This window comes from Rhodnius prolixus, unplaced genomic scaffold (genome assembly GCF_049639745.1).
Source record: "Rhodnius prolixus isolate KJV_2025 unplaced genomic scaffold, Rpr scaffold_2, whole genome shotgun sequence".
Classification (NCBI taxonomy): domain Eukaryota; kingdom Metazoa; phylum Arthropoda; class Insecta; order Hemiptera; family Reduviidae; genus Rhodnius; species Rhodnius prolixus.
The window spans coordinates 33,591,665-33,613,477 of NW_027411592.1; the positions used below are offsets into that span (position 1 = coordinate 33,591,665).

The following is a 21,813-nucleotide window of genomic DNA, read 5'->3' on the forward strand; positions in this document are numbered from 1 at the left end:
ATTCAAGATAGAGAATTAGTAAAATACGAGGGTCGTTTGAAAAGTCCGTGCAAAAATAAAAACTACTTAATTTTTTAGGGTAAACCTTTTTTATTTTTCAACATAGTCTCCTTTTAGGCTTGTACACTTCGTCCAACGCTGCTCTAGTTTGTTGATCCCTTCCGAATAATAGGATTTGTCCAAGTCTGAAAAATAGCCATTCGTTTCTGCAATCACCTCCTCGTTTGAATAAAATCTTTTTCCCGCCAGCCATTTCTTCATATTGGGAAACAAATAGTAGTCCGAGGGAGCCAAGTCTGGAGAATAGGGGGGATGTGAAACGAGTTGGAACCCTATTTCCATTAATTTTACGACCACAACTGCTGAGGTGTGAGCTGGTGCGTTGTCGTGATGGAAAAGGACTTTTTTGTGGGCCAATCGTGGGCGTTTTTCTTGCAGCTCGGTTTTCAAACTGTCCAATAACGATGAATAAATAATATGCACCTGTAATAGTTTTACCCTTTTCCAGATAGTCGATGAGGATTATTCCTTGCGAATCCCAAAAGACAGTCGCCATAATCTTTCCGGCCGAAGGAACGGTCTTTGCCTTTTTTGGCGCAGATTCCCCCTTGGTAACCCATTGTTTAGATTGTTCTTTGGTCTCAGGAGTCTAGTTATGTAACCATGTTTCATCCACAGTGACGAAACGACGCTTAAAGTCCTGCGGATTCTTCTGGAACAGCTGCAAATCACTCGACTTCCTCGATTCAAACGAATGCCAAACACAAAGAAATAGACCGATCTGGCTGAAACTTGGTGTGTGTTCTTCCAAGAGATGCTACTACGTAACTAAACATAACCTCGATACGCGCCAGTGGTGCTATCTCTCTGACTTTGCACGGACTTTTCAAACGACCCTCGTATGTCATAGCTTTCGTTCTTCTTTATTGACTGTTTAGTTGTTGTAACTTTAATCTCAATTTAGTCTTTTAATCACTTTCTTTTAGTTACGGATTAACAATTTTATATGAATTATAGGCACTTCTTGACATCAATAATGGCCTTAAAATAAAGAATTTCTTTGTCATAAGATTCATTGCTACTGTATACACGTAGTTAATTGATTAACAGAGAACGGTACAGACGGGTCTAGGGCAGAATTGGGTTTGTTGTTACAGCCTGCCACGAAAACTTGTATTTTTTTAGGATTGTAATAGTGTTGTTATTACAGCTCTAGTTGAGCACAATACGTCATTTTAAAATGAAATGGGAGCATTTCAGTTCCAGTATGCCGTTTACTGTTTGGTATCTTGATTACTAAGCCATGACCAGGAAAAAGGTTGGAAAGCACTGGTCTAGGGGGGTCACTACTAGGGCTTACAATACCCAAGTAAAATCTGAATGCCGGTATTTGATATTTGAAATTTGAAATATCGGGATACCGGTATTAAAACCGGTATTATTAATAAAAAATTTACTAGTTATATTTTTACTTACATCAGATATTATATTGACTTGTTAACAAATAATTGCTGAAATCTAATAAATATTGTTCTGAAATGAGTAGATATTATTAAATTTATTACATAGAGAGTAGGAATAGATAAAAAAATCGTGCAAATAAAAAAGTACATATTAAATTTTTGTTATATTTTACATATAATAATAGGCTCGCATGGCGTTAAAGAATGTTATGTAATTAAAGAATCGAAAAATATAATTAATTGAAAGTATTTATGAAACAATATTAATAACTTGCGTTTTGTTTATTAAAGTATGCTCTTAAAAAACATAAACAATCAATCGTTTCATCATCAAGCGAGGACCGAATTTTCGTACAAATATAACCAGCCGCTGAAAAAGCTCTTTCTGATTCTACACTTGTCGGCACTTATTGTCATTAAGAAATCATACACATTTTGTAAATACGTTCCTTTGGTTCCTGTTTTTTCAAAAAAAGTAATTTCATCTTTTATTTTTTGTTCCAGACTTGGAATTTTTTTAAACGCAGGCACGGGTGAAGTATTTAGTGTTTCGTCTATTGCTGCCTGTAGTTTTCTCTTTAATGCGTTTACGTTTACCTTGTCAGATTCTAATATTGTTTCGTTACTAATTTGAAAAGATATTGGAAGGGATGTTTCTTGCACAACTTCCATATCTTCTGTATCTTCTAGATTTTCATGTGTGAGCCGTTTTGTTAAGCTTACAATTTTTTTAATGATTGTAAATTTGGATATGCGTTTAAATACTTCTACAACATCTTGTGAGCCTTTTTGCAGATACTGAAGTATTTGTGATAATTCAGTTCGTCGCAGTAAAATTCGAGATTTTAATGCTTCCAATAATTCTAATGCAATTGTAGATTTTTGCTGGGAAAGAGTATTTAACATAAATGTCAAAGAAGCGTCAGCCGTCAAAAGATTTGCATCTTTTCGGCATAATGCATCTACTGTTAATTTTACAGGAGTAAGAGCAGCAATAATTGAAGATAATAAATTAAATTCTTTATCTGAAAAATGATAAATTGTGTATAAATTCAATTTTTATCAACCAATGTAATACAAAAATACCGGTATTTTTACATAAATACCGGTTTTTAATTACGGACAAAAATCGTCCGGGATTCCGGTATTCGGGATCCCGAGATCCTGGTATTGTAAGGCCTAGTCACTACCCTGCGCTGCTAGCGGCTGTGGTTAAGGCAGTTATTCTTGCCCAACGTGCGAGTCTACCCCGAATAACTTTTTATTTGAGTTTATTATAAACGATAGCTTATTTTTGTTTATGTATGTACAAGGCTTTATTGATTTTTAATGAGGAAAATTCTAATATTGCAATAATTATTAGTGCTAGTTATGTAATTGTTTACTTAACAAATGGCATTGCAAGATTTTATCTAAAGTGGTCACGTGGTCTAAAAAGTTTGAAAACGCTGCTCTTTAATGTACTTCTTTCGTGGAACAAATTAAATAATTCTATTAACTCTATTTCATTGTTGTTTCCGCATGTGTAAATTTTCACACGATAAATTGATGTTGTTTTCCACCCTAAGTGACTTTAAGTAGTGTAAATGGAAAAGCCCGCAGAAAATTCTTTCCACAAAGACAAAACTTCCTCTAAATCGGTTAGGAACTTTCTATCAGACTTTCCTTTCACAGAGGAAACCGTTTCTAAACACCAAATCGAAAGTAAATTTTATTCCCTTATGGAGCAGTCACAAACTACACAGCACAAAGATACTGCAAACCGGGAATTCATGTTAAGTGTATGGTTGGTTACTTCCAAAATTTCACTGCTAGGAGAGCCTATAATTTTGAAGATGAAGTAGCAGCTTCACCAACATCCTTTGAAATTAATTATCTTTGAGAGATGAAACTGAGGATCTCCTACAATGTCGCAGTTGCTTTAAATTTATTGGAATAGATTTGTATTTTGAGCTAAGACTTTCACCACAGAGGCAATCATCAGGAATATGGCTTGGAGGTTTATTCAGCACAAGATACTAATAAACGTCCAGAAAACTTATAATTTTGTAAATATGCCACATTCTAAGAATTTAGTAACTACTAAAAATGGTCAAAGTTGGGTGTTTTTCAACGTTACGCTTTTTTCGTGCACTTTTTTGACGGTAAACCCTTATACAACTGTCCTACCGGACAGCTCTAATAACAACAATAATCGTGTTGGCAATAACTTGAAGAAAATAAACGTCAAAACTGTAGGATTATAATTAAATTTCATCAATATAAATTCATTGATGTTTTTTCAAGAAGAACGGTTTATTTTCGACCTATACCAATCAGTAAAAAATTTGTCTCGAAATTGTACGAGCACTGACTGGAATCATCTCTTTCTTAGGATAGAATATTACTTTGCTTATTGATTTTTAACTTTTGTTGATATTTTTTTGTGACACTCGTTGAACTTAAGTAGATAACCTTTATTAAAAACCTTATTCCAGGTAAATTCAACGAAGAACACTTCTGTGAGAGAGAGCTTGAACCAAATATAATATACAGGGTGATCCATTTAAAACGCACCAATCGCTAATAACTTTTTAGAAAAGCGGAATTTCGAAAAAACCCATGATGTAAACTATATGGTTTTTTTGGTCTAGTTTTCAAATTTTTCTTCCCCGATGCTGTATCTTTATTTTTCGTGGAGTTACGGCCAAAAACCCAATTGAGGTTTCATAAGGACCACTGGTTTTGACCATGATTATGAAAACAAAATAAAAAAACTATGAAAAATGACGTTAACCCCGTTTCGATATCCCTAATATTTGTTGAGATATTTAAGATCAAAATTACAATTTTATCTATACATGAACGGTTTTCGATATTAAATTTCCTCCAGAAAGACACGTTTTGGGGGGGTCCTCTGACTGCAAAAAATGTTATTGGTGACGCAAAGTGAAAAAATAATAATAGTTGAATATTTTAATAGTGTAATGTAATGGTTGTGGGTGAGTCAGAATAAATTTGTTTTATCTGCAAATAAAAGCAACCATCACATCATTTTAAGGTACGCCTTATGCAAGACTTCTTGACCTTTGATTACGTTAAGAATATCTTCCCAGGGATGGGCGGGTGTTGATTTGGCTTTGTAAGTGGAGATTCCCAGTTCGAATCCCGCGTTTGCAGTCATTCAAAATAATAATAATTTTTTAAATAAAATGTAGTCACAGGCGGGATTCGAACTGAGGATTTCCCACTTACAAAGTCACGCTCTTGACCACTAGACCAACACTCTGGCAAGAGATTCTTACCGTAATGTTAGGTCAAAAAGTCTTGCATACTGGGTGAATTAAAATGATGTGATGATTGCTTTTATTTGATGATAAAACAAATTTATCCCTGATTCACCCAAAACCATTACATTACACTACATGTTTTAAATTCTTCAGTTATTATTATTTTTGTTATTTGCGTCACAAATAACATTTTTCACAGTCAGAGGACCTCCCAAAACCGTAATGTAGTGTATTTCTGGTGGAAAATTAATATTAAAAACCGTTCACGAATAGAATAAATTGTAACTTTGATCTTAAATATCTCAACAAATACTAGGGATATTGAAACGGAGTTTTTTTCCAGTTTTTTATGTAGTTTACATAATCATGGTCAAAACCAGTGGTCCTTATGAAACCTCAATTGGGTTTTTGGCCGTAACTCCGTATGAAGATACAGCATCGGGGGAGGAAAATTTGAAAACTAGACCAAAAAAAAACATATAGTTTACTTCGTGTTTTTTTTTTTTTAAATTCCGCTTTCCTAAAATGTTATTAGCGATTGGTGCGTTTTAAATGGATCACCCTGTATAATGTTTAAGATCTTGTAAAATTAAAGTGATTTTTTTGAAAGAAAGGATGTCACTTTCCGCAGAAACTGATTTTTCAATGAAAATGTTCAGATAACAGTGTCGCATCTAAATAAGAGAGCATTGTCCACAGATCTTTATAATTTATTTCTTTAATACAGTTAGAGGAAAAATCAGGACGCTGGTAGCTTAATAGAATTTGGACCCTAACCGTTTTCTTCAATGCAAAAAATAAAAATAAAATAGAGAAAGAAAAAACCGTTTCTATCAAGAAACCATCGTAATTTATTATGATAGAATTTATTAAATATTCTCCCAATTTCTTGAAACATAATTTTGCTGAAAGTGCTTCCTGGAAGATGTATGTAATTTTTATAATTAATTTTCCTTTAATTCATTAAACTTTCACTAGATTTAATATTTTTTTAAACTTTTAATGTTTACTGCGAAGAGCAGGGCTTGTTGCCATGTGGGTTGGATGCAATGAAAATCAATGAACTGAAAATGTTGAACAGAACACGTTAGCATAATATTAAAATATCTGGCATCCAATGATAAAGAACTTTACGGAGAAATCTGCAGAAACGGGAAGACAACTCACCAGACCAGATTTCTAGCTTAAAATATTTATGTTTAAATAAAGTATAAAATGTTTAAACTTAAATATTATTTGATCGTACGAAGCAAAAATTGTTTCCTGTAATGTTCATTTGCTTGCACCAAGTATAAGTTGCATATTAGTTGGATAGTGTATTCTACTATTTACTAAAATTGCCTTCCGGATGAGGTTTTTAACTTGCTGCAGGAAATTATATTATTAAATGGTTAGAATTTGGGGATGAAGTTTACCATGGTTTTTGTGGAATAAAACTGAATTTGATGAATAACATTGCTTGAAAAGTTTAGATTTTTGTCAATGCTTAGAAGCCGATGATGGTGTAGTGCATTGATTTCCAACCTTTATTGGTCTACCGCCCCCTTTTCAAAAAATAAAAATAAACTTACCAGCTCCCCTTCTTGAAAACAATAATCTAACTGTAATCCATAGGTTCCCAAGTTTATTAGGTCGTAGTCAACTAGAATGATTCGATAGCACTTGGGTGGGTCTTGGTGAAAAACAAGAAAGATTTAGAAAATTATTTTACTAGAAGATATTAACAATATTGGTTATTGCTCAGTATTTGATTAAGAAATATATATTACTAAAACAAATAGATATTATTAGTGAGAGGGCTGAGTCAGGTGTAATGACACTAATTTTTCGATATTTGGTGCCATTTTTGTCATCAGCAATCTTAAGTCACCGCGTTTCTCTACTGACCATCTGTTTCTTTTGTTTGCTAGTAGAGTGAAGACTACGCTAAATACTGTTTCGGCTAAATTTGGCGATGGGAATGCAATAAAAAACCTTACTGATTGTAGCCCATACGACCGGATATAATACTGGACTTTGCCTTTGAAGCCAAAATTCTTGATATCCATTTTTTAATTTCAATTTTAACTCTTCGTTTGTTGACAGTTCTATCAACTCCTCCTGCAGTGATAATACTGCTGTTTGTAGTTTGAGGAAGGTTCTAGGACCCAATCTGGAATGATCATGTTGAGGACATCCCAAAATCTATTTGTAAAAACCTTCTTTAAGTGCTTCCCAATGCTGGCAATCTTATGCTTTGGCTCCTTCCATTCCCTAGAGGGGCGTCGGCTAGTCCTCAACGCCCCCTAAATTTGCCTTTGACCAAAAACGACCCCCTAGATCTCTTCAGCGCACACCGGTGGGCGGTACCGTCCGTCCCCGTGTAGTGGTTATGAAGCACGGATTTATAAGTTGGAAAAAATTTGTAGCCATTTTTCGTTTGTTAGGAAAAATGCTAACAGTAAAGTATGCACTATCTCCCGTCCAGGTTTTTTAATTAGACGTTAAGCTCCGCCTAAAAAACTTATTTTTACTTTTTATTCTTTTTTTACAGAGGCAGTATTCACTCGCTTAGTTTTTTTAATATCTTCTAATAAATAGGGTAGTAACCTATTTAGCCAAGGCGTTAATGCTGCTACTTTTTTGGTTCTTAATTACTTCTAAAAAATTGTTCAATCATAATTTAAGTAAGGCTATAATTAACAGCTTTAATAGACTAATTATACTTAAAGTAATTGCTGAAAAAACTATTGGTGTTGTAACTTTTGTTCAGTAAGCAAAAGTTAAATCCTTTCCGGGTAAAATAATTACTAATTTATTTTCCATTAAATTTATTATTTAATTGTGATTTTCTTTGTCCCTAACCAATTTTTTTTGATGGATGGAAAAAACTAACATATAATTACATTTAAATTTAGGTACTATTAATTCTGTTGCCTTTACATTTTGCTAATATGCTTTCAGCGCCACAAGAAAATTGAAGTTGGACTGTTTTGTTGGAAGCTTTTCTCTATTTTGGTTGCGCACCATGGTTATTTCTTTAACTAAAATAAACAAGATTTTCAAATAAGAATTTTACAAACTAGCCTTCGCATTTCCATCCTTTTAGCACAGTTAAAGCTATTTTATTAATAATTTATTAAATGATTCCTAAGTAGTAAGGAATAGGTGACAGCTGTAAAATATTAGCCCAAAGTTCTATAGTGGACACCATTTACCGTCGTTCCACCTTCAAGGAAATAGGCCTGGAAGCTGTGACGGACACATAGTCATTACAAATTACCAATTCAGTGCGATGGCCCCTTTAACGATTACGAGACAAACAGTTGACCGAATAGAAGAATCGATAAAAAAAGTGACTCAGAATTGTTTCCTTCCAGCATTGTTGCACTTAAAATATCGATATGTAAATCAATCCGATAAGATACTTTTCCGGTTTAACTCATCTTTCTACAATTGAAAATTATTGAATGGAAATATCTGTTTTGACATTCCCTGAGTCTGAAAAAGTGGTTTCTAGATGATGGGCTGCGTGAATCTGCCACTTAGTGATAACCTTCTTAAACCCTGTTATTACCGCAAGGTGAAAAGGTAGTGAATACGAGGGTCGTTTGAAAAGTCCGTGCAAAAATAAAAACTACTTAATTTTTTGGGGTAACCTTTTTTTATTTTTCAACATAGTCTCCTTTTAGGCTTATCCACTTCGTCCAACGCTGCTCTAGTTTGTTGATCCCTTCCGAATAATAGGATTTGTACAAGTCTGAAAAATAGCCATTCGTTTCTGCAATCACCTCCTCGTTTGAATAAAATCTTTTTCCCGCCAGCCATTTCTTCATATTGGGGAACAAATAGTAGTCCGAGGGAGCCAAGTCTGGAGAAAAGGGGGGATGTGAAACGAGTTGGAACCCTATTTCCATTAATTTTGCGACCACAACTGCTGAGGTGTGAGCTGGTGCGTTGTCGTGATGGAAAAGGACTTTTTTGTGGGCCAATCGTGGGCGTTTTTCTTGCAGCTCGGTTTTCAAACGGTCCAATAACGATGAATAATATGCACCTGTAATAGTTTTACCCTTTTCCAGATAGTCGATGAGGATTATTCCTTGCGAATCCCAAAAGACAGTCGCCATAATCTTTCCGGCCGAAGGAACGGTCTTCGCCTTTTTTGGCGCAGATTCCCCCTTGATAACCCATTGTTTAGATTGTTCTTTGGTCTCAGGAGTGTAGTGATGTATCCATGTTTCATCCAAAGTAACGAAACGATGCTTAAAGTCCTGCGGATTCTTCTGGAACAGCTGCAAACCGTCCTTGCAACACTTCACACGATTTCGTTTTTGGTCAAGCGTGAGCAATCGCGGCACCCATCTTGCGGATAGCTTTGTCATGTCCAAATGTTGTTGCAAAATATTATGTACCCGTTCATTCGAGATGCCCACAGCACTAGCAATCTCACGCACCTTCACTCTTCTGTCATCCATCACCATATCATGGATTTTATCAATGATTTTTGGAGTAGTAACCTCAACAGGGCGTCCAGAACGTTCAGCGTCACTTGTGCCCATATGGCCACTCCGAAAATTTTGAAACCACTTATAAACTGTTCTAATCGAAGGTGCAGAGTCACCATAATGTTTATCAAGCTTCTCTTTAGTCTCCTGAGGCGTTTTGCCTTTCATAAAGTAATGTTTAATCAACACACGAAATTCTTTTTCGTCCATTTTTTGAAAATCACTCGACTTCCTCGATTCAAACGAATGCCACACACAAAGAAATAGACCGATCTGGCTGAAACTTGGTGTGTGTTGTTCCAAGAGATGCTACTAACTAAACATAACCTCGATACGCGCCAGTGGTGCTATTTCTCTGACTTTGCACGGACTTTTCAAACGACCCTCGTAAAAGAGACTGATTTTTTTTTTTGTATTAACTAATCACAAACGAGCAATTCATCTCAATTTATTCATTCGGCATCTGAAGTAATGTACTTCATTTTAAAATTCAGATTAAACTATATAAATATAATGGAAATTACAGGAAGAATTTATTTAAAATCTATAGCCCTGCCAATTAATCTAAATTTGAAAGCTTCTATAAGATCCTTTCTGGTGTGAATTACCAAAAATGTATATTACAACTAAATCTTAGACCTCTTAAATGGAACATTTTTAAGATGTTCTTGTTATTCTACAAGCATAAAACGTTGCAACGCTTTGGCAAGCAAATTTCTACAGTAAAAAAAGAAATAAACAAACTCATATTTTATTAAATTATAAATATTTTATTTCTGTGATTTAAACGTTACATGGAGGTACCTAGAGCAAGAATATCGTTCTCAAGAAGGGGTTAATAATTTCAATAATTTTTAGACAAACGCAAATAATCTATGCTGACCAAGAATATTCATGATTAAATTATCATTAGGATCCGATTTAGAATTAGGGTTAAAATGAGGTTAGAAGTGAGCAAATGAGGTGATATTAAATAAATTATAATAAATAAAATAAAATAAATCAATACATAGGGGTAAGTTTCTTAAAGTGAACAAATCTCTGTTTGTTTTCTTTATGTTTGGATCCTTCAGAAAATAATAATCAAAGATTATGGAAACGTCAACAAAAATTAAAGTAGCCACCAAGCCACGTGGGCCTGGCTAAAAATAAAAATATTTTGTTTTTATTTCGGCAATTTGAAATTTAGTTACAATCGTTTGAAAAGTTAACTTTATTACTTCAATAATTACTTAATACTAGTGAATGATTGTCATTTATTGCTATAAATAGTTTAGTGCAAAGTACAGTAAAGCATCGAAGTTAAAGTCCAAGAAGCCCTGGACATCAAGGTACAGTCTTGTTGTGCCAAACTTACATAATTTGCTGGCACTAGTAACTTCAAACAAACCATGGTCTGTGCACAGAACTGCAACCTGCAGAGCTGATGCTTCCTCACATCAATAGTTGGCAATATCTTCACCAATAACCTTCAACCCCTTGTAAGAGAGTTATTGTTCAAATCCACTCTGGCCAAGAAAGCCCCAGAATGGCGGGGAGCCGGCAGTTTGAAATAACTTCTCCCTAAAGCAATCACACAACTAGCATACATCAACCATATTCTCCATATTCTCTAATAATATCTATATTATTCTATAATAATATTCTAATATCTCCATATTCTCAGAGAGCATACATCAACTTTCATCAAGTTATAAAGTCGGTCAGGTACTTAACTCGAAAAGATACAAGGAATGAAAGTCATGCTGAAGTGTGCATGAAAATATTTTATCTGTTTAAATTATCTATTTAAAATAATCGCAAAACAAATGGCATACCAAAATCGGTTGTTGAACTCCAGAATAGTCTGATCAATTGCTGTTAGTGATCAATAGGCAGCAGCACTGTCCTTAGAATAAGAGTTTGGATCTTTATTTTTATTTTCTGTTTAAATGCTTCTAATTTTATAACCAAATTTTTAATTATTAATTTTTATTACCATTGGAAAAGAGTACCCTACACCTCAGACCATAACGATGAATGAAATGTTTAATTTGCTACATTTAGTTCTTCCTAAAAATGTTAATTCCTTCCTAATACGAATGATTTATAGTCATTTATGTTTTCTAGTCGCCTCGACCATGACATCTAATGTGATGGACGTAAAACCCCCCTGACATTGGCTTTAGTGAACCCAAAATATCCTATTTTCTATTTCTATTATTTTTTATTTTATTTATTTTACATTTATAAGAACACAGTTACGGTTTACCAGAAAACCAGAATGTTACTGGACGTCAGAAATACAGACGATGATCAATGTTAATGACGTAAATTCAATGACGCTAGTTCAATGTTTTATAAAGCCAGCTTAAATGTGAGAGAAAAACCTCGTTACAAAGAGGCTTTTGCAGCCTAATTTTAGCCAAAAAAAATAGATCATAAATCGCTAAATATTAACGTATCGCCAGGATATTTGATTATACTTTTAAGTTACTTCTAATTTAATTTGAACATTATCTTTTGCAATATATTATTTCGCAAATTACGTGATGTAATCATCATAAAGGCTGTGTATGTATGAACGAGGGCGTTAGTGCAGTTATAATACTGCGCTTCTCCCTGATATTATGGAAGGTTTTCAAGATGATTGATGAGCTGACCCTTTCCCATAACCCTCCTCCATTACTACAACGGCCTGAAGATCTACCTTACTTACATGGTACAAATCTTCTTTAAGGGTAGAAACTTGAGAATTATGTCCTAACATTTTGTAATACAATTCCATTGTATGTTAGGCTGCTGGTCTAAAATTGCTTCAAACGTAGAATAACTAGAAAATTTATATAGACCTTTTTTTTAAAAAATGACTTTTGCCATTTTTATTTTTTAAATTTTTACCAACATCTGTGAAAACGTACATTAAAGACTGAACTCCTGACAGAGATGCCTACCCGAAAACTGCCGTAAAAATAATTAAAATAAAATATAAATCCTATGTCTATGAAATGAATATACAAAGTTTGCAAAAAATCCAATGTGCCATGTTGGTAAAAGTCTCAAAAAGTGAAAACAATCCATTGAGCTATTCCTGATGAGATATTTACCTCAAACTCGAAATTAATGCAACAGATTAAGCCCTTCCTAAGAGTACACAAAAACAGACTTTATATCTAATCTGTCCACCCAAATTCATCGAAGTAATTTTATTCAGTTTTCTGGGCAAATTTTTCTAATAATCTTATCTAAATTTATAGCAAATTTCGGACCATGAGATTATAGAATTAAACAAATTGATTAAAAATTGAACTTCGGAAGTTTGACTCTGCTGTAATTAATAAATGAAACTGGCGAAAAAACATTTTAAAAATTAAAGCTAAATAAGATGTTTATTAAAATAAGGTTTTGTTTTTGTTAATTATTCATTATTTTATTAATTTACTCCACTGGTCTATTTTATGCTTTTGTTATAAATAAATATAAAAAAAGAAATAGAATGTTTAACGTAAAGTATTAAACAGTAACAATTACTGTTCAAATGTCTGTAACGTCAAAGCAGCTTATTTTGGGAGAACGTCAAAAGATATTTTTTGTTCATTTTGATGAGCAGAATACGGAAATAGCGACACATTTTATTTATACCCTTATTGTAATATATAAATTATTCCATCCTTTTGTAGACTATGTAAGTGCAATGTCGGTGTGCAAGCTGCCTTGTACTATTTGTTACACTTACAAGCGGAACTTCCCCATAAATCAATGATTCGGTTTGCAGCTTTCTCTATCTACCCCGCACTTCTTCCGTAGTTAGCAGCCGTTTTCGCGGTTAGATCCTTTATTTCCATAAAGGACCTCTCTTCTCTCTCTGTATTGCTCTCTCCTCTCTACTTGTTCCTCTGCAAGCTTGGTCACACATTTGCCAACACTACTTTGCTACCAAAGGCCAGTATTTTAATATTAATTAAACAAGATTTACGACGGCAAGAAACTTTCTCATATTAGTATCAGAAAACCCAGGGCAGGTCAATAATTAAATATGGTTTTTATGCACGTATGAATATGGTATATAAAGAATTATGGTTTAGTATCTAAACTTACTGTAAGTTTTAATAAACACAATTCACTGGGGATGCTTCATGTTCATTAAGCCTTGGGCACACAGAAAGCGGCCAGCGATCCAGCGGTCGTTGCGGCGGTCAGCAATAGGGGAACATCACACAAGACGCGATTCTATTGTTAGAGCGGTCCACTTTGGTAGCTATTTTCTTGAGCAGTAGTAATGCGTTTTTTTTTATATATTAAAGCTATTACAGAATTACAGCTATTTGTTAATAGCTGCATCCTTTACATTACATATTCATCTATTCAGCATCAATTTTTCTCCATCTTCATCTGCAGGGGGTTATCTAGGTGTCTTTTGTTTGCTCTCTTTATGGCCCTGGCCCTTCCTACCTTGACCATCGCATTCGCACGCTCATAATAAGTGTAATAATTATAATTAAACTATCAGTGTCTAGTGAATGGTACGCCCTATGAAGATGACTAGAGGAAGGTATGAGAATATTTGATTCTAAATTACATTACAAGTATGAAATGCGAAATATAATGTTTAAAACATGTATATTTTGGACATTTTTACGATACGATATTAGAAATAATTACCAAAAACGATTGGCTAATCTCATTGGCGAACGGGATGTGTGAAGTAGGCGGACTGTAGCTGATGACGTAGTGACACCGTAAGCCACTCCCTCACCAATAAAAGCACAGTTATCTAGTATTTAAAATGGTGCGCTTTCACTTTCATTCAATGATCTAGATTTTACTTTCATTTAATTCAGGAAAATATTTCGTTAACTTGTTTACTGCATACTGCATTACATTAGAAGTATGAAATCGGAAATATAATGTTCAAAACATGTGTATTTTGGACACTTTTATAATATCAATTTTTATTACATTATTCGATAATTTATCAAATACCTATTGGGGAAAAATTAGAAAAAAAAATTAATTACTATTTTTCCGAGAAATAATTACAAAAAACGATTGGCTAATCTCATTGGCGAACGGGATGTGTGAAGTAGGCGGACTGTAGCTGATGACGTAGTGACACAGTAAGCCACTCCCTCACCAATAAAAGCACAGTTATCTTGTACATAAAATGGGGCTCCTTCACTTTCAGACAATGATCAAGATTTTACATTCTTTTATTTTAGGCAAACTGTTCACTTGGACACTAATCTTAAGTCGTTTATCCAATACCAGCTGAAGAAAGAAACCTCTACCAAATCTTTTCAGTTAGAAGTGACGAACATCGCGGTGATTACTTCCTAAGTACATCCACTTCAAAAAGGACTGCTCTGTTTTTCTGTATTCAAACCAAATCTCCATACTTGAAGCTCACTGGGATTATTATTCCAAGGCTTGAATTTAATCCAAATTCCAGCATTCTTTATAATTTAGATCAAAAGAGTACAGATTTTTATTTTAGTACCAATTACAAACTATTTTTTTTCGTAATTTTTTTTTTTTTTTTTTTTTTTTTTTTTTTTTTTTTTTTTTTTTTTTTTTTTTTTTCTTTGGCGCATCGACGACTAGGCCATTAGCGCCCCTAGAGCTATTTTCTTTTCTCGGACCAGGATGGCACATGTCTCTCTTCCCGATTTGCGTCCAACCAATATCTCATCCAGTGAGGCATGGCGGAGCCCCGGGTAATCCGACCTAGGTCCACACTTCCCTTCATAAGTTATCGGCCCAGCCGACAAGAGGGAGTGCGGGTGCCCTGTGGTGCCATCCTCTTCTTACCAAACTCATTCGTCTTATCTCGGTTTTATTCACCACTTAAAGGCTATTTGCATCTATTATTCTTTCCCAAACTATTCTAGCTATCATTTTTGAACTTTGGGGTGTAGTACTCTTTATATATTCCTACACCCCTTAAAATAAACTAAGCCTAGCAATATGTACAACATTTACACTCATTCATACCTACATTCTTCTTAATTAAAACATTCATGCTTATAAATGCGTTCATGCTTATAAATACATTTACACTTATAAATACACTCTTGCTTATAGATACACTCTCGCTGATAAATACACTCTCGCTGATAAATACATTCATGCCTACTGATATATTCATACTTCGTCCATCCAGAGGGGAGAGTACTCGATATTCCTCTCCCCTTTTATTAAACTAACCTATTAGCTACCCTAATCCTAAATTTTATCATAAAATTGAATTTTCTTCAAAAATGCAAATAGCCTTTTTTTGTGAGAAGACCCTATTTCTAGTACTGCACGCATATCATCTGGCAAACCTGCTTGAGCTCTTTGTTGACGCAGGGTCTGGCACTCTTCCAACACATGTGCCACAGTCAGGCTTTCATTGCACCATGAGCACCTCGGTCTTCTAGCCCCAGTAAGGAGATGTCCATGGGTCACTCGAGTGTGTCCAATTCTCAGCCTCGTAATTATAACCGACTCTCGCCGCGGGAGATTCTCAGCTGCTGAACGTTGCACCCGTGATTCAATATTTTTTTTCGTAATAAAGTCAAAAGTTTGGGGAGATGCTGTTGCCCCAACACACTGCCACCACTGAGAAAACTACGTTATCTATGTTATTTCCTACCTAATAAAGGAAAGTAATAAAATTGGATTATTGAGAAAGATATAAAAATAATTTCTTTACAAAAACTCTCGGGCATTATGTTTTATATGAGCAATGCAAATCATACACTTCCTTCTTATTCAAGGGCAGTCACTGCGCTGCTGAAATTGAATACAATGAAAACTTGGGTACTTCCTGCGGGCGATGTACACTGTTTCCTCTTTACATTCGTGCTACTACACTTTAACATGATGATACACTCATATATGTAATAGCATAACACATAATTCTCTCGGCACAAAGTAATTCATATCTCTTCCACACTACCAACATGGAATTGAACTATACACTATGTTATAATGTGATAAAGGAAGTGCAAGAGGAACAAGATTTATGTAAGTAACATTTAAACCATTTCCTTTGGCAAACTAGAGAGTTAAGTCGTATAGAGGCTTTACATATTACAAACATACATGTATCCATCTATATAACCATGATATTCCCACTTTCCACGGCGTACTGGTGCCAAATTTTAATCTAACTACTTATATTGTGACTCAGTTTGGTACTACTTCATTGAAGATTAATGACTGGAAAATGTCCTGCCACAGAATGCCTGATATTGTCGACCAATTCTTGTATTTTAGAATAATGGGGTAATCAGAAGTTATGAGCATCCTACTGACTGTTGACATTTTTCCAAAGGTCTGTCACTAAACATTACTCACTTGTAAATGGTTAAGTAAATATTTGAAAATGTCCTGCCACAGAATGCCTGATATTGTCGACCAATTCTTGTATTTTAGAATAATGGGGTAATCAGAAGTTATGAGCATCCTATTGACTGTTGACATTTTTCCAAAGGTCTGTCACTAAACATTACTCACTTGTAAATGGTTAAGTAAATATTTGAAAATGTCCTGCCACAGAATGCCTGATATTGTCGACCAATTCTTGTATTTTAGAATAATGGGGTAATCAGAAGTTATGAGCATCCTATTGACTGTTGACATTTTTCCAAAGGTCTGTCACTAAACATTACTCACTTGTAAATGGTTAAGTAAATATTTGAAAATGTCCTGCCACAGAATGCCTGATATTGTCGACCAATTCTTGTATTTTAGAATAATGGGGTAATCAGAAGTTATGAGCATCCTATTGACTGTTGACATTTTTCCAAAGGTCTGTCACTAAACATTACTCACTTGTAAATGGTTAAGTAAATATTTGAAAATGTCCTGCCACAGAATGCCTGATATTGTCGACCAATTCTTGTATTTTAGAATAATGGGGTAATCAGAAGTTATGAGCATCCTATTGACTGTTGACATTTTTCCAAAGGTCTGTCACTAAACATTACTCACTTGTAAATGGTTAAGTAAATATTGGGGAGAAACGGGGATTTAGTGACACGTTGAAGGCCCACTGACCATCAAATTATTTCTGTATTATTATGATCGGTGTTCAGAAGTGAGTTGCAATGCCATCTAGTGGCAATAATTCAAATTAAAGCTCTATAGGGCTTTTTATAACAATTCTATTGCTTCTAATTGCCTTCTAAAAGACAGTTTTTAACTTGGACCCGTTCTAGTGAAGTAGACAAAGCATTCAGTAAGACAGTGTTTCATGAACATGGTATTAATATTATTCATTTGCAATTACACAGTTTTCATAACACTGGTGTTATTATTCACCAGGTCCACTAGTATTCATTAACAGCAAACTTCATATCAAAATCAATCAATTTCATCATATCACAATATTTGGTCAAGTGGGCCATATTCTTCTTCTTCTTTCCCTATCTCCTTTGTGCCATGAGGCGAGGAGAAGCAGCCTCAATCCAACCCTTCCATCGATCTCTATCCTGTGCCATCCTTCTCATCCCTGCAAAAGATTCTCCTCTAGCTTGGCCGAGACTTTCAATGTACTCCTCTTACATGGTACGAGGACTGCCTCTTGCTCTCTTGCCAATAGGTCTGGCATCCATCATTTGCTTGGCCTTCCGTCCATCCTCCATTCTCAGAACATGGCCAAACCATCCCAAATTTGCCGCGCTGGCTGTACTTTTAAATCTTCTCTAATCCGCGCATTCCTGATACAAACTCTCCTAGTATTACCCAGGATGCGCCTCAGGAATCGCATTTCAGCAGCCGACAGCTTACTGGCATGCCTATCCAGGCACCGTCCAGCTTTCAGAGCCATAGAGGAGCACAGGCAGAAATACCGTTTTATATAGCACCAATTTAGCATCAAGACTCAACTCCTGCTTTCCAATCAGTGTGGTACTTATTTGGTAGAATACGCCATATTCTTAACAATCGGAATTCTTAAACTTTTAATTAAGTAATATTTATAGATAATAAAAAAAAAAAATTACTTAACCAAAAAGTACTTCTCTTTGCAAAGAAAGAGCAGCAAAAGAAATATATTAAATTAGCATAATAGAATTACCAAACTATTAATAAAGTTGAGTGAATTTGTATGTTTATGGAAATAATTGTTTAATTTGAATTATAAAATCAAAGTATGGAACTCGCCTGACGATCATTTGATCAAGCCGCCAAATGTATGAAGAAAAAAAACATGTAAACATTATTTTCCAATAAAACATTTATAATAATAATAATATATTAAATTATAAATATGTAGCTGTTGGTATTGATTGATCCGATAAAATATTTTATTTACTTTGATGAAACCGTACGATATTATAAAGAACTAACTGGACTAACTTCTGAATAACTCTCTAAAATAAACTGTTTTTAACCGTGTTGCCGCAACAAATAAAATACTGGTTTTACAGAATCCGCAGTTTTTCGAACCATTGAATTCAAAAATATTTTTAATTGGTAACATTTTTGTTATCTAAAAATAAATAACATTTTTCTGCAACCATGTAGGGAAGTTCTCATTACTCAATTAAAATCAGCTGTGTAATGCCCAACTTCCCACACTAGTGGGGGGAAATTCCCATTAGTGTCACTTTCCGCACAAGTGAGTGGAAAAACTTTATTGTGCTTCCTTGATATAAGAAGTTTTGTTATTAACATAAATATTTTCTGTAAAACTCTAATAAGCTTATTTAAATTTATTTTATTTAAATAATTAAAAAATAAAATAAAAATTGAAAGGAATATAGAAATAAAAATAATACTTTAATAAATAATTATATATTTTTAATTATAACAGTTAAAAAGGTTATAGTGTTACCTTATAGAAATTTAAAATGGATTCTAGTGATGCCTGTTTAGAAAACACTCCACCATCAATAAAAGAAACAGCAGAAAATGTAATAAGTAATGTAAATACGTAAGTAATGTAAATAATTGTAATATAACAATAAATGTTTATAATAAATAAATTACTTTTTGTAGACTGTAAAAATGAAATTTTTAATTTTATTAGTTAATAAATGGTTGCAGAAAAAATATAATATTTAACTCTAGTGTAAAGTATTTTACTCGCACTCGGCAACTTGCACTTGCACTCGCATCGCTTCGCTCGCTCGTGCGTGCAAACCCTGCCTCGCGTGAGGAAAAGTACTACTTTCCACACTTGTTAAATAAATAACTATTACACGATCAATGGTGGAAATATTCAACAAACTAGACAGATTTTTCCTCGTAGGACTTAGCTTATAATGAGGTACTAAATCTTCTTCTAAATGTCTTACTTTTAGGTGGGAAAAACAGCGGGCAAACAAATAAAAAAATAACCAAAATAGCTGTTTAAAAAAGACTGCCCACAGGACATGTTTGGTCTCTGTTACAGCAATATTTCACTTTTTGAATCATTACGTCACGTCGACGCTTTCCTGCTAGACATAATCACGCAATTAACAATGTTAGAGGTATGAGTGTTTAATTATAAGTAATGTTGCACAGGGCCTAAGAAACTCTAAATAGGACATAACATAAAAATGATGCTGGAAATTATCATTTAATTTAATCTGCTTGCTCAGCAGATAACCGGAGAAATTTTGAGCAATGTCCCTAGCTCCAGGAAGGTAGACATGATTTTCATACACGTTGGCCACCATTATATTTAATTTTAGACGCGTTAACAACTTACAATGAGCTGTTAAGCCTCATCGGAAGATAAAATCTAAGCGTATCACGGCTGGTTTGAACTTCGGATTTCCTGTCTAATGAACCAGTTACTAATCTCTTCTCTCTCTGGTTCTAATTGCTTATTATAGTTCATTGCGTTTTATTAAATGAAATAAATTCGCATCAAAGCTCTGACCTTATTAAATTACCATTCCTGGAAGAAGACGTTAAATGACGACATTAAATTCATTTTGACATTGAAGATAAATGATGCATAAAATCGCAGCGTTCAAATGTTTATTTGCCATTGAACAGCAACAAGGCATGGCTATTTTAGCTTGGTAAAATTTTGCCTTTCCGGAAAGCATAACTTAATTAGTGAAACTTCTAAAGGATTTTCTGAAAATGCGGAAACATTTTAATAATAACTTTTAACCTACCGTGAGAAATGCTGAGCGTACCTAATGTTTTTGAAATTACTTTTAAATTTCAATTAAGGTTTACTAAAAAAAGATATTTTAATTTATATTTTAGTTTTTAAATAGTGATAAATAAACTAGGATACTACGAGAAGAACTAACTAAATCTCTATCGACCAAAAACAATCCCTTATAGAAAGCCACAAGAAAAGATCCTCTCATTCAAATCCGCATCATGCCCACCACGTCGTGTAAAGGCTCATATACCACTTCTGACCAAGATAAAGCCTCTTACTTATCTTCTGTTTTTGTCCTCACGCCGCTTTGAGCTATCCTCTAAGAAAGCCTTTTGAAAGATGATGGCATTCCTCCTCTTCACTCGATTCACCTCCTAAGATGTTCTACATGTAAGGACATTTCTTTTTACGAAATTTACATCCAACTTCAATAGTTTTTCGGAAATTTATTGAAAAAGCTCTAGTTTTTTTTTTTCATCTCAACCTATAACAACCCTCCGAATTACCTACGTTCCAATACTTGGGAAACTGTCAACAATTTGTCTAATCTCAAAGATATTTCTAACTATAAACTCCACTATCTTCCGATGTCGCAATGGCCCGTTTAATTTTTGCAAATGTTGGCAAGATTCTTAAAAAAACACCCAAGAATTCCCCCAAGACAAAAGAAGACGTAAAGAAATCACTCTGTTTAACATTTTTTTTTAACAGATGAAAAGTAGTTTCTCGCTAGATTCTAGCTGGAGATCTACCACTTACAAATCTAGCCTGTCTATGAATGTGCACTGTACTTTGTGGGTTCAACCAAACTTCCAAAGAATACATTCCAAAGGTTTTTTGCTCCATATTTAAGGCTCCTTTCTATGTCACACTCAACCATTCACAAATAGACCAATACATTCCTATTGTCACATAATTTGCTCAAACCTGTAACAGAAAATTCCAACTCAGCTTAGAATCTCATCCCAATCCACTAGTACCACCCCAATTTTTCCATGTCACTTCCAGATAACACTTCTAGTCGTCAGGATGGTTCATTCATAGCAAGTTGGATGGCATCAGTATTAGAAGTGGAACCATAGCGTTAGCACTATCGTTGATTAACCTGTAAACTGTGCTAACTTTCTTACCAATTCTCAATTATCTTTAGAGATGGTTTCAAGATGTTTATGTACGACAGATTGCAGAGAATTAACTCTCACTGTCTCGATTAGGTCATGGTTCTCTGTTGTCATAAGTAACAAGTTAATCATGTAAGAGGATGCTTAGGAATCTTTCGAAGCGTTTTTTTTAAGTTTGAGTACGGATATAATCAACGAAAATAAAGATGGTAAGTATCAAAATGGTAAAAATTATTTTAGCACTGAGTCCCCAACTTCATGACTATTTTTAGCTCCGATTACAGTTGTATTTCTTATCCCCTTGGAAACTAATTGACGTTAGCAATAATCTTCTAACTTAAATCATGTCTAGCTACGTCTGTTTATCCCATATTTATTTTATTTTTCTAAATAAAAACC

General features: G+C 34.2%; 1 protein-coding gene across 2 annotated transcripts in view; it reads right to left on the minus strand.

Annotated features, from left to right (window-relative positions):
- GABA-B-R2 (gamma-aminobutyric acid type B receptor subunit 2) overlaps positions 1-21,813 on the minus strand; it is an 802,816-nt gene that overhangs the window by 57,370 nt on the left and 723,633 nt on the right. The gene's annotated exons all lie outside the window — the stretch shown is intronic.